We start from the raw sequence: 12,691 nt of genomic DNA on the forward strand, positions 1-12,691 counted from the left end.
CAAGTGAAAGGATTGGATGAGGATGTGTTCCAGGGAGGCCTAACTCTCAAGCACACCTGCTTTGTATCAGTGGGTTTAAATATACGCAGGCTGCATTGGCAATTTCCTGTGACAGACTCAGCATAACTTGTGCTTGCATTGCTTTGGACCTGGGCATCGTTCGATGGGTTGCACACTTTTCTCACTTTTGGCTCTGGCCCTCAAGAGCAGGTTAGGCTGCTACATACCCTTCAGGTTCCAACAACATTACATGATGTGTACATTAAATACTCGTCCTACTTTTAGGCTGTCTGAGTCCGATCTTTATCACCAGTAGGGTGCCTCTTTACCTCACACACACTTGCGTTTATTCTGAGGAATGCAACACTACTTGCTATTCGGGTCATTTGGCACAGGTAAATAACACTTTTGGTTTCTCCCATAGGGAGGCTCTATTGGTCCGACTATCCAAAAAAGCTTTTAACCAGTTTGCCTTTGAGGTTAGGCAAATGGGCTAAATGCTTTTTCCTTTTGCCTCATAGTCTCTCGTCTGAGTGTAGAAGTATCCAGTCTCTAACACATTGTTCTCAACATCTGTTGTTGGTTTAGGATAAAGACCTTTCTGTAAACCTACTGGTCATTCATCGAATGTCTTCATTGAATCACTGTTTGTGTGAACAGTTCTTCTTTACCCTCAAAAGTTCCCAAGAGGAAAACATATTTATCTGACTTTGGGGATAGGCTCTGGCTGTGTCTTTCTGAACGATCATTGACTCTAGTTTCTTGTTAATGACCCTTCGATTCAGTTGCAAGCAATCCGGTACGATATGAAACCGCTTGAAGATTAGTGTAAGAGCCTGGTTGCCAGGATTTAACTTCTTGACAAGTTGAAATGGTTTTAAATTCTGTGGTAGTGAGAGGTCTTTCGTAGCTCTGACCCAGAGTGCTGCATATTTATTTCGTTTATCTCGGACCAAATGGCTGAGATACTGCTGTTCGTCTGCATAAAGCAAGCAAAGAACACTGAACCATGTGATCCCACTAATTTCTATCTGCGAGAAGCGAGTGCCTTTACAATATGTAGTAGTCAAAAGGAATTTTGGTGGATTGTTGAAGAGGTTCCCTCCAATGAATTAAGTGCAACAGTCATGGTATCCGCGTTATTCTACATGCAATGGCACAAACGTCCCTTTTAATGTGTGCCACTTAGCTATTTGCATGAAAAGGCTCTTCTAAAAACGATGCTCACCAAAATTTGTGAGAGAATGTCATCCGCATATGCTCCATAAAACGTTGCATACGTTTTTAACGTTTTGTCCATAAGGCTTTGGAACATGGCAGATGCGCCATGAAAACCAATAGGTAAAAAACTTGTGGTTTTGAAAAGACATTTCTTTCTCAGTCTGATAGATTTAATGGGACCTGCCGGTAGCACTTGTTAGATTCGCAGTTGATATATATTTAGCCGGACCCCGCATTTCAATCGGGCCATCTATTCTCGACATTGGGTAGTTATCAAATATAGATTGAGAGATGCACTTCTGGAAATCAATGAAAAAATGTCGCGATTGGTCTTGTTTTACAAGCAAAACAATGGGAGAGGATCAGGGGCTTTCTGATGGTTAAATAATATTGTCTCTTAACAGCTCCGATTTTTCAGTTCTCGATTATTTTGCTTCTAGGATTCTGTAGTGTTTCAGATTGACTTTCTCTGGGGTGTGGGGAGTCCTAATAAAATGGAAAAAAAAATGAATGATCCTGCCTTGCTTTTCTAGAAATACCTTGGGGAAAATGAATCGTTAAATCCCTGATGTCTGCCTGTTGAGAGGGTGACTGGTCAGGGGAAGCTAGGGTATTTTCGCTATCATGGTTTACAAGGAGAGTGTCCATAGTGGCAGTGGTGTACTCGCTCTGATCTAATCATCACTCCTTAAGTAAGTTCATGTGATATACCTGCGTCTTCTGTCTGGTTGCGATGCAAGATAGTTCAGCGGGCCTTGCCTCTCTGTTTTAAAGAGTCCAAACCACTTGGAGACAACCTTGTTTTCTGAAGTTAGTAATAGGATTAATACTAATTGTTCACCAGAGAAGGTATGGGGGACTGTGTGTTTGTTATAATCAGCCTGCTGATGTTCTTGGGCTTGCCCCAGATGTTTCCGTGCAATTTCTCTTTACGTTGTTTTATGAGTTCTTCGCTTCTTGGTGGGCTGAGAAATTGGTAGGATGCCCTCTTCTCTCTCCTCCCAGATTTCCCTTAGCATATCTAATACATCCTGGGGTTCTCTCCCATAGAGAAATTCAAACGGGGAATATCCCATAGTAGCTTGAGGCGTTTTGCTTACCACAAATAAGGCTAGTGGGATTAATGCATCCCAATTTCTCCCACTTGCCTCTACTAACTTACACAATATTCTTTTCAACGTTTGGTTGAAATGTTTCACTAAACCATCGGTTTGAGGGTGGTACACTGAGGTTCTTAGTGTTTTTATATTAAGCATTTATTTCACCTACTGCATTAAACTGGACATAAAGTTGGTACCTTGATCTGTGAGGATCACTTTTGGAAATACCACCATGAAAGGAAAGGTAGTAAATACTTTAATATTTGCTGTATGTGGTTCCGCAGAGTGAAGGCTTTGATATAATGAAAGGCATAGTCCACTATCTCTAGGATGAAACGATTTAAAAGTTTGGATGTTTCTAGTGACCCCATGATATCCATATCCGCCCTAGAAAATGGGACATCAATTTTGTATTTGTATTTTATTTATTTATATTGCGCACCTAACCCCTCAAGGGGTAGCAAGGCGCAGAGGCAAGAAGAGGATTGCAAAGCTTGGTTACATGCAGGGGAATGAAGTCAAGCCGTGGTTACAATGCTGGACAAGTCAAAAAGAAACAATGCACGCTGATGAAGCATAGGTTACAGAAATATACTATATAGGCAATACTATATACAATACATTGGTTGTCTCATGGAAGGTATCTACACTGAACAGTTGACAACCTAAATATTCATATTTACAATCATAATGGTGGAGCATCAGGGCAGCAAGAGAGCATGAGGTTATGTGTCGTGAGTCTTGAGCCAGTGTATGGTCTTAGTTCTGAATATGCGGTAGGGGAGGTCCTCCCTGCAAGGAGGTGGAAGGGAGTTCCAGTATTGTGCTGCTTTCACAGGAAAGCTATTCCCACCCGACATAGAGCGTTTAAACCTGGGCACCAGGAGGAGATTGGAGTTGGTCACTCTAGAGGGGCGAGAGAAGGTACGTCTGGAGAATCTAGTGATCAGGTATTGAGGGGCTGATTGGTGGAGGCATTTGTGGGCCAGGGAAACCGATTTTCAATATCAATTTGATATCAATGATGGGTAATGTTTGTAAGTGGTCGGTGGGAACTGGAGTGGTGGTGTTTTGACAGGTCTTGCATGTCGATACAAATTTCTTCATAGCCACAAATTTCCAATAGGGTCCTGTTGAACGAAGAAAAACTGGCATTGCAACGATTTCAGAGTTTGGATGTTACCAGTATAAATAACCTATCATATCAAGGAGGATGGGGGCTATATAAATAAAATCCTACCTGACCTCGATGTTGGTGGATGAATTACTATATTCACATATAAATGAATAGTGCAGTGTTTCATACAAGTTGTCACATTTGTCTCACGGTTAAGGCTATACAATTGTAACTTTATGAAGGATTCTTTGTCTAGCAAAAAATGGTCACATACTCCCTACCCCCACTACAAAGTGGACATCTGCATTGCTTTTAAAAACTGCATAATCGATTTAAATCATCGGGTAACTGCTTTTTGTTTTCTTAGTGATCGCTCAAACATTCTCATAAAGCCACCCTTAGAATACTGTTGGTATTTTGCCATTATATTAGAATCCCTGGGCACGTCTGGCAGACATACACAATTTTTGAAGCCACTTGCTATATTTGAGTTTCGTAAATCTTTGTTCCTGCATTGTATTTTCCTACCAAGCACTGTAAAACATTTTTCTTACCGTTTTAATTTTGTAGCTTTTACAAAGACTTTTATTGCGTGAAAGGGGGTGAAGGATTTTCAGTTATTATCTTGACCAACAAGATGTATGTGCAATGTGATGAAATGACTATTGCCCTGCAGGAGTAAAAGGATGAGCAGTGGCTAAACTGCCTTCTCAGCCCTCACACTTCTACAAACCAACAGTGATTGCAATCATAAAGGTGAATGGGTACAAATTACGGATATACCTCCTTTACGGTAATGTGGTCAGAAGGCAGGCAATACTCTTAAGAGGGTAGTGAATGTGAGATAGTAGCAGCTGAAACAGCAACAGTACAACAGCCCAGAATAAAAGAATGCCGATCAAGTTTTCTATGAAAATATATATATATACTTTAAACATCACACTATGCAATAGAACTGTACTAGAAAGCACTTAAAGCACATACCAGTAAAGGAAGACCAAATGGTGCTGAATGTGTTGAGGCACGCTCTCTGGATACATAGCAGGGAGGAAAAGGCAATAAATACCTTCAATGAGGGGGAAGAAGATGCAAAAGTGGGCTTAACCATTGTCTAGGGTCCCAACAAATGGACCTGGGAGGATGGGGCCTTTCAGCAGTTCCTTTCTGCGTTGTAGGCGGTTTGACAACGTCAAACCAGGCTTATCATGGTACGAGTGGGTTGAAACAGATTCTGATGCAGCAAGTAGCTGAAGGCAGGTATTGCTCCAGCAGCAGTTCACCCTCGTGTACCCTGGGGATGGAGCAGAGCTTTCCTCTGCTTTGGAGCTCTCCTTCTCCTCAGTGGCTGAGGACTTTAGAAAGATCAACTTTCCCAAGCGGTCAAAATTACATCTTCTTGCAGTTCAGGAATGAATCTAAGAAAGAGGAGGTGACCCCTTCCTTGTAAAGGCTAAAGTCCACAGGTGATTTGGTAAAAATAAACCTGAATCAAGGGGCCCAATCCCTGTTAACGTAACTAGCGGTCTTTGCCTTATTACATGAAGGTGCTTTGCACTGCAAGAATGAAAGCAAAATCTAGAGAAAAGGAAGATGGTAGAATCATTCCCCAATTATGCTGAGCTCGCTCTGGCTACATTAACACCATCCCCTTCCAGGTACACAGCATCAAATAGCATTTGGTATGCAGCACACTGGTGTGAGGCTCATCCTTTAGTTTAGGGTGTTTCCTGTGAAGCCTCCTCCCCAGGCTGCTCCTGCAGAGAACCTCCTGGCTGGATAGAGGCATTACTGGCCTTCAAAGGATCAAAGAGATGCTGCGCCAAGTGGTTGTTGTCTTGCTAGTTGCAGCAAAGACAGCCATTCTAGTGAGCATACACACAGCTGGTCTATGGCTGACCTGGGTACACAGTGTTGACATGTGTATGATACAGATCATACAGGGCTTTAATAATTATTGTGACTACCAGCCACCAGACCCCCAAACTCAGGTATGGCTAATGTGTAAAGATTAAATTACCACCAGGATGATAGTTCCACCACATTTTGTGGCTTTGGAACAGAGGTGCATATTTTAAATGCAGCTTCTGTATTGCAGTGACGTTTCTTTCATAGCAGCTGTCGGACATGCCACCTGTGACCTCTGTGCCACTGAAGAGCAGGCATTGCAGATCAGGATACTGATCGAGCAGGGCACAGATGTACATTGTGCTTTTGGCATGGAGTTTAATGAAAAGGGGAAGGGGTATCCCTTCCCTAACATTGGCATATGGCAATCCTTCACCGACAGCAAACACTTTTGCTTATTTTAGTTGCCCTCATTGTTTTTCTGCTATTGAAAACTGTATACTGTGAAGCACCCCTTTTATGTAATAATTGGATCGTCACTGTGCACTATATAAATTGCATCTATGACATCCTTCAAGCAGAGACCCTTGGCCTGACATCCATTCCTAAAGAAGTTTCCCAGAAGAAAAAGCAAGGCACTGGTATAGTGAACCGCAATGTCTTTGTACACAGCTACACATGATCACTGACCCCATTTGCCGCCTTTCATGTTTCATCCGAGTGGAAAGTTATTGACCCTGGTTACATTTCAGCTAAATTATATTTGTTGACTTCCATATTTGAGTGTCTTAAGTTTATGCAACCATTTTATGTATGCGAAACAGGGGGGGGGGGGGGCGGTCTGGGAAACTACCAGCACGAACACAGCCCATTGACTTGTTCTTGGTTGAATGGCCCCTGGGTGATTCTCAACCAAGTCTTTAGCTCACTGTTCTTTTCACAGAGAAGAAATGTCCCCACATATCAGTCTTTGTCCTGCCCAGGGGCAGTCCAGTACTGAAATGCTAGGCAATTCTCCTCCGAACAAGAGTACCACAGCAACCCCATACACGTGTTTCAACCTTGTTGGGCATCATCAGTGAGGTGAAGCTGTGTCTCTCTAAGAGCAGTGAGCAAGGTGTCCACGTCTGTAGTCCCATGTTAACTTGGGGAGAGATCCAAAGTTACTTGGTATGCAAAACAGGAATGGGGGGTCTGGGACTCTCTACCAGCACAAACACAGCCCATTGACCTGTTCTTGGGTGGATGGCCCCTGGGAAAGTCTCAACCAAGTCTTTAGCTCACTGTTCTTTTCACAGAGAAGAAATTTCCCCACATATCAGTCTTTGTCCTGCCCAGGGGCAGTCCAGCACCGAAATGCTAGGCAATTCTCCTCTGAACAAGAGTACCACAGCAACCCCATACACGTGTTTCAACCTTGTTGGGCATCATCAGTGAGGTGAAGCTGTGTCTCTCTAAGAGCAGTGAGCAAGGTGTCCACGTCTGTAGTCCCATGTTAACTTGGGGAGAGATCCAAAGTTACTTGGTATGCAAAACAGGAATGGGGGGTCTGGGACTCTCTACCAGCACAAACACAGCCCATTGACCTGTTCTTGGGTGGATGGCCCCTGGGAAAGTCTCAACCAAGTCTTTAGCTCACTGTTCTTTTCACAGAGAAGAAATTTCCCCACATATCAGTCTTTGTCCTGCCCAGGGGCAGTCCAGCACCGAAATGCTAGGCAATTCTCCTCTGAACAAGAGTACCACAGCAACCCCATACACGTCTTTCAACCTTGTTGGGCATCATCAGTGAGGTGAAGCTGTGTCTCTCGAAGAGCAGTGAGCCAGGGGTCCACGTCTGGAGTCAGTTTCACCTCACTAATGATGCTCAACAAGGCTGAAACTCTTGTTCAGAGGAGAATTTCCTAGCATTTCGGCGCTGGACTGCCCCATGTCAGGATAAAGGCTGATATGAGGGGAAAATTCTTCTCTGTGAAAGGAACAGTGAGCTAAATACTTGGTAGAGTCTCTCCCAGGGGTTATTCCCCCAAGAACAGGTCATTTGGCTGTGTTCGTGCTGGTAGAGAAATTCCCAGCCCCCCCCCCCCCTGTATTTTATGTATGCGCATTGGGTTTTCCTGGCACATTCTTTGGTTATTTTTCCCCACAAATGTTGTTCGGCATGCCAAGTCTTTCATTCGTTTCTGAGCCATTGTTGGAATCTTGAAGGCTGAGTGCTCGCTCTCTGTATTCTTTTCATGCTATTTGCAGGCAAGGTGACATTGCATGAGAACGTGCTTTATTGGAGAGTTTTTGTGTTCATCTTACTGATGGGTAACGGAGGTGTTGCTAGGTGGGGGGGCTTAGGGGACTATAGCCCCAGGTCTTTTGGTTGTAGCCCTGGATAGAAGCTCAGGGGCTACAACCAAAGGCTAGCTAGCCCCAGGTCCCGGCAGCCCCGACATTAGGATAGCACCTGATCTTTTTCAGACCTAACACCCCTTATGGGTAAATTGCACAATTGGAAGATTGGGCAAGGTACGAAAACTTGTGGGTAGTAGCTGTCATCTTTGTCCCAGATAACATGTTCTGTGGTGTCAAAAACACTTTTATTCCAGCATCACATCCTCCGATTTCAGTACAATGCTACCAGATGTTGCTTTAGATTGAGTTTATTGTATGTTCTATGTGCCCCCTTAACCGTCGTGTGATTGTGTTTGGGGTGGCTTCTGCCTTTTTGTTTCTGGTGATGCAGGGTCTCACCCAAGCTTAGATGGCCAGGCCTCCATAAACAAAGGTTTTTCAGTTTCAAAACATTCACCTTCAAGCCTAAAGGTTTTTGCATTTCTTAGATCGCCAAAGAAACATCATCGTTAGACTTTCCTACTGCACCAGACTAAGCTTTCAAGGCTTTCTGTGGGCGGACGAAGAGTCACACATGTACAAAAGGAGCATTGTTTTGAAGCTTTCTATTGATGCTACGGCTCTTTTAGCTTTCTTACAGCTAGTCTATGAATAGGCAAGAGTTAAGTGGTTGGGAGGAACCTTGCTTTACACCATTGTATGTGCAAAAAGGCTGAATTAGCTTGGCTTTGCTCTCTATTAAGACCTAGGCACTTGCACATTCAAGTAGGCATTCCAGGATCCATAGACTCTCTGATCGATTCCCCTGGTCCACCAAGCCAAAAGCAGAGTTGAAGGAAAAATGCCACTGTGTGGCATTCGACTTGAAGTGCTGAATGTATGCATGGTGTGAAGTAGGACAAAAACCTGTTGTGACGAAATGACTACTGCTTAGCATGGGTATACGCATCTAGACATCCTTTGGAGGGTATCTTCCCGGGGTATTTATGAATGATCCTTCTTAACTGTACCCCTTTACAGATATGGTAAACAAAATCGTGTTACACTTTTAGTACTTTCCAAAAGTGAAGACCTGTTGCAGCTACACCTTCTGCTGGCATGCCAATTACTGTGCCCAGCAGCATGTGTACATGGGGTGTCTTATATGTGGATGTTCAGGATGTTGGTGAGGGTGGATAGCTTGGGGGCAACGCGTTTGTCTTGGAAGCAAGACAATGTAGCAATATATATATATTTCTGAGGCTTGTGGAATCTGCTTGGATCACATTCTGTGCATAGGGACATCTAGTGGAAGCTGCGGAGTATTAGTTTGTTTTTCGAAACTCGAAAAAGGGCGTTGACACAGGGCGTGCCAGTAATACTATCCCTAGTGTGACGTCCACTGTACCCATGATCCCTCACGCGTCTAGGACCCTCAGATTGTTTTTTTCCGCCATACTGGTCGGAAGCATTTCGCGGAGTTCCCTGGCCTTAGCCATACTTTTGCTAAAAATTGTTAAATTTAACCATTTTTCCCCCCCAACGTTGAGTCACCGAACTTCCACTTTCGACGCCGGCCGGGAGAAGAATTCGACCGTCGACAGCTGCATGACGGAATTGGGCCTTGGAAGGCCGCTGGCCTCGGCCCTGCAAGTAGGGAGAGTGGGGGGGTGGACATACTCTACACTCTTTTGGTATATAAGTACATTCTTATATATACCTACACTTACAAGCCCGCTGCCACGAGGTGCGTATGGAGGGTACCCCTTTCCAATTCTGCCCCAAGTGCAACCGCAAGTACCCTTGTGTCGACAGGCACGCCACGTGCAATCTCTGCTTGCCGAGGGACCACCCCGAGGCGAACTGCAGAGCGTGTAGTAGGTTTAAACCCAAAACACTTGAGGACCGTTCCATCAAGCGTTGGGCCCACCACGCCAGGCGTCAAGAGGCCATGGCGGCGGAGGGCGCCTTCAGCGATGGCAGCGACGCCGTGCTTTTAGACGGTGAGGGCATTATGGCTTCGAAAGACAGCCGAGCGCAAGTCCCCGACCTCGGATGGTCATCCGGGAGGGCGGGTATGGGGAAGACCCCCGGTGACACAAGCGCTTCCCACAGCACTTCCACAAAACACGTGAAGTCCAACCGGGACTCGACGCGCACGTCGAGTTCTCGGAAAGAGGCACATAGAGAACGGTCCGAATCGGCGTCCTCTGGGCGTTCTCGATCAAGATCGCTGCATGACTCCAGGCAATCATCCACTGTTGCCAAGAGTGCCTCGCTCTCCAAGGTAACGGAAGTTCGATCGTCGGAGGACGAAGCCAACTTTCATCCCCAGACCCCCCTCCAGGAGTCGGCACCCGCAGACCGCGTTACGGTGGTCCCCGAGCCCCTACCTCCACGCTCGAAGGATAGGGACACTACCCCCGAACCTCGACGCCAGGTGTCGAATGGCTCCGAAGGGGCGAAAACAGGGAAAACACTCTTCCACTCACGGGGAGGAGGAAAATCAACAAAGGAAGCAGCCTCTGCCTACTTCCACACCTTTAAAACACTCCACTCCTCACAAACAGACAGACACGGCCAAGTCTTCTGCTATCACAAAGACCCCTGCTCAGACCACCAAGTCTAGTCAGGATAAGTCAGAGAAACCTCCAGAAAGAGTCATTCCCAGTTCTAGAGAATGGTCTAGTGATGGCATAGACAGGGTCATGTCAAGGATGTCATAATTGACAGATTTCTACGCAAAAACCCCTGAACACTTTCTCTCTTATACTCCCGACGGGTCAGCACCCTGGGGCTCTAAGGATCCTATACCTCCAAGTAAGAAGTCCCGGTTTGAAACACCAACACTGTCTTCGGACCCCTTCTATGTACAGCCCTACTCTCAGTATCAAGGAGAGACATCCTTTTGTGAGGATCCAGATTTGGGCATGTTGGAAGAACAAACTGGTATGGGCTACTATGGGGATGATGAGGACCAAGAAGAGGATGAGGACGGCCCGGAAACCTACAGAGTAGATTCCCCAGTAGAGAAGGAACCCCTGGTTACCGACTCCCCTGTCAACAACCAACCTCTCCTAAATGAAGTTCTGTCTCGAGCAGCTGAACATTTCCACATTGACACCCAGAGTGCTCAAGAGGAGAGGGACTTCACCGAGGAGTTAGTGGGAGAAAGGAGGCCTGTTGCTCAGGCCATCCCTATCCTGAAGTCTATTCAGCGGAGAATAGATCCTTCACTCGTAAATCCTAACCTCACCAGAGCAGTGAACCCCAGGATTGAGAAACTTTTCAGGGCAGCCCAATCAGACCCACTGTATATAAGGGGGCATCTGAAGCCGGACTCCCTGGTTGTTACAAACACCCGTAAGAGGGTGGGAACACCCTTGTCATCGTCCGAAGCTCCTCCCGACAAGGAGAGCAAGAAACTGTATGGTTTGGGCAGGAAAGTAGCCTCCATTTCCGCCTACTAGGCAAGGATTGCCAACTCCACCACCCTGTTGGCCAGCTACAACTGCCATCAGTGGGAAGAAGTCGCGGCACTCATAGACATCGCCTCGCAACCCTTAAAGAGCCAGTTGGCCTGAGTTTCGGTGGAGGGAAGAGCCGTGTCCGGTTGCATTTTAAAAGCAACCTTTGATGCCGCGGATAACGTAGGCAGATTGATAGCAGAAGGAACTGTTATCAAGAGACACGCTTGGTTATGGCAGTCTGGATTCAAAGCTGAAACCCAAGCATCATTGTTAGATAAACCGGTGGAGCCGGATCTGTTTGGTAAGGCGGTCGAGGACGCGCTGAAAAATGCCCAGGACGAGTATGTAACACTCAAATCCCTAGGCCAACTAACCAATAAACCCCCTAATCAGAGAGGGAATGGCAATTTTCGTCGCCCACACGGCCAAAATTCCCAGAGGATCTAACTATTCCTAGGGGCAGGGTACACCGTGGAGCAATAATAATCAACAGTCTACCCAGGGTTACGACAGGGGAAATAAAAGAGGACATGGAAAAGGTAGAGGCAGCCCCAGTAGAGGAGGCGGCATGCCTCCACCAAAACAGTGACGCTCCGTGCAGGGTCCCTTCTCACGCAACCCCAGTAGGGGGACGCATTTCCAACTTCACCCAAGCTTGGGAAGGGATCACATCAGACAGATTGGTGCTGTCCACAGTATCCGCAGGGTACTGCATAGAACTGTTAGAGCGTCCCCGAAACCATCCTCCACGACAAAAATACATTCTTTGGACCACCGGAAGATCCTCCTCGAGGAGATCGTCAATCTGCTAGCAGAGGACGCGATAGAACTCGTCCCGGGACACCAGGTAAACCAGGGTATTTATTCAACTTACTTCCTTGTGCCAAAAAAAGATCTGACAATGCGCCCAGTATTGGACTTACGGCCTGCAAACAAGTATGTCAAGCCGACTGGCTCATCACGGGGGAGACCCCAGTAATTTGCAGAGCAAACATTCAAATTGAGAATTGGGCTTCTCAATAAACGAGAAAAAGTCAAGTCTGGTGCCAAGCACATCCAAACAGTTCCAAGGAGCTATCCTAGACACTCAAGAGGGGTTGGCCTTTCCTTCCGAGGAAAGAATTCGGAACATACTGCTGCAAATTCCGCAATATCAGTCCGGTCGCCAGATAACGGTACGCAAAGCAATGCGCTTGCTGGGCATGATGGCGTCATGTATTTACCTGGTCCCACACGCGCGCCTGCGCATGCGTCCAATGCAGGAATGGTTGGCGAAACAGTGGTCTCAGGCAAGTGGTCAGTGGGACGATCTAGTGGTTGTTTTGCCAACACTTGTAAAAAGCCTTCACTGGTGGACAAGAGAGAATCTGTCCAAGGGGAAACCCTTTTATGATCCCGAGATACAGGTGGTAGTCACAACCGATGCATGCATGGAAGGAGTAAAGAGACTTCACCCTCATCAACTGGGTTGATTTGTTTATTCTGGCACCAGATAACGAATCTCTTCCATTTGTCAAAGTAGCAGTGCTTCGTGTTAGGTTTCCTAGATTCTTTTAGGATGTCCATACACCTCTGTGGTAAATTGAGATGTCCAAACTCTATGACCTCAGGAGCCA

Source organism: Ambystoma mexicanum, chromosome 6p (genome assembly GCF_040938575.1).
Source record: "Ambystoma mexicanum isolate Mex_15411 chromosome 6p, UKY_AmexF1_1, whole genome shotgun sequence".
NCBI lineage: Eukaryota > Metazoa > Chordata > Amphibia > Caudata > Ambystomatidae > Ambystoma > Ambystoma mexicanum.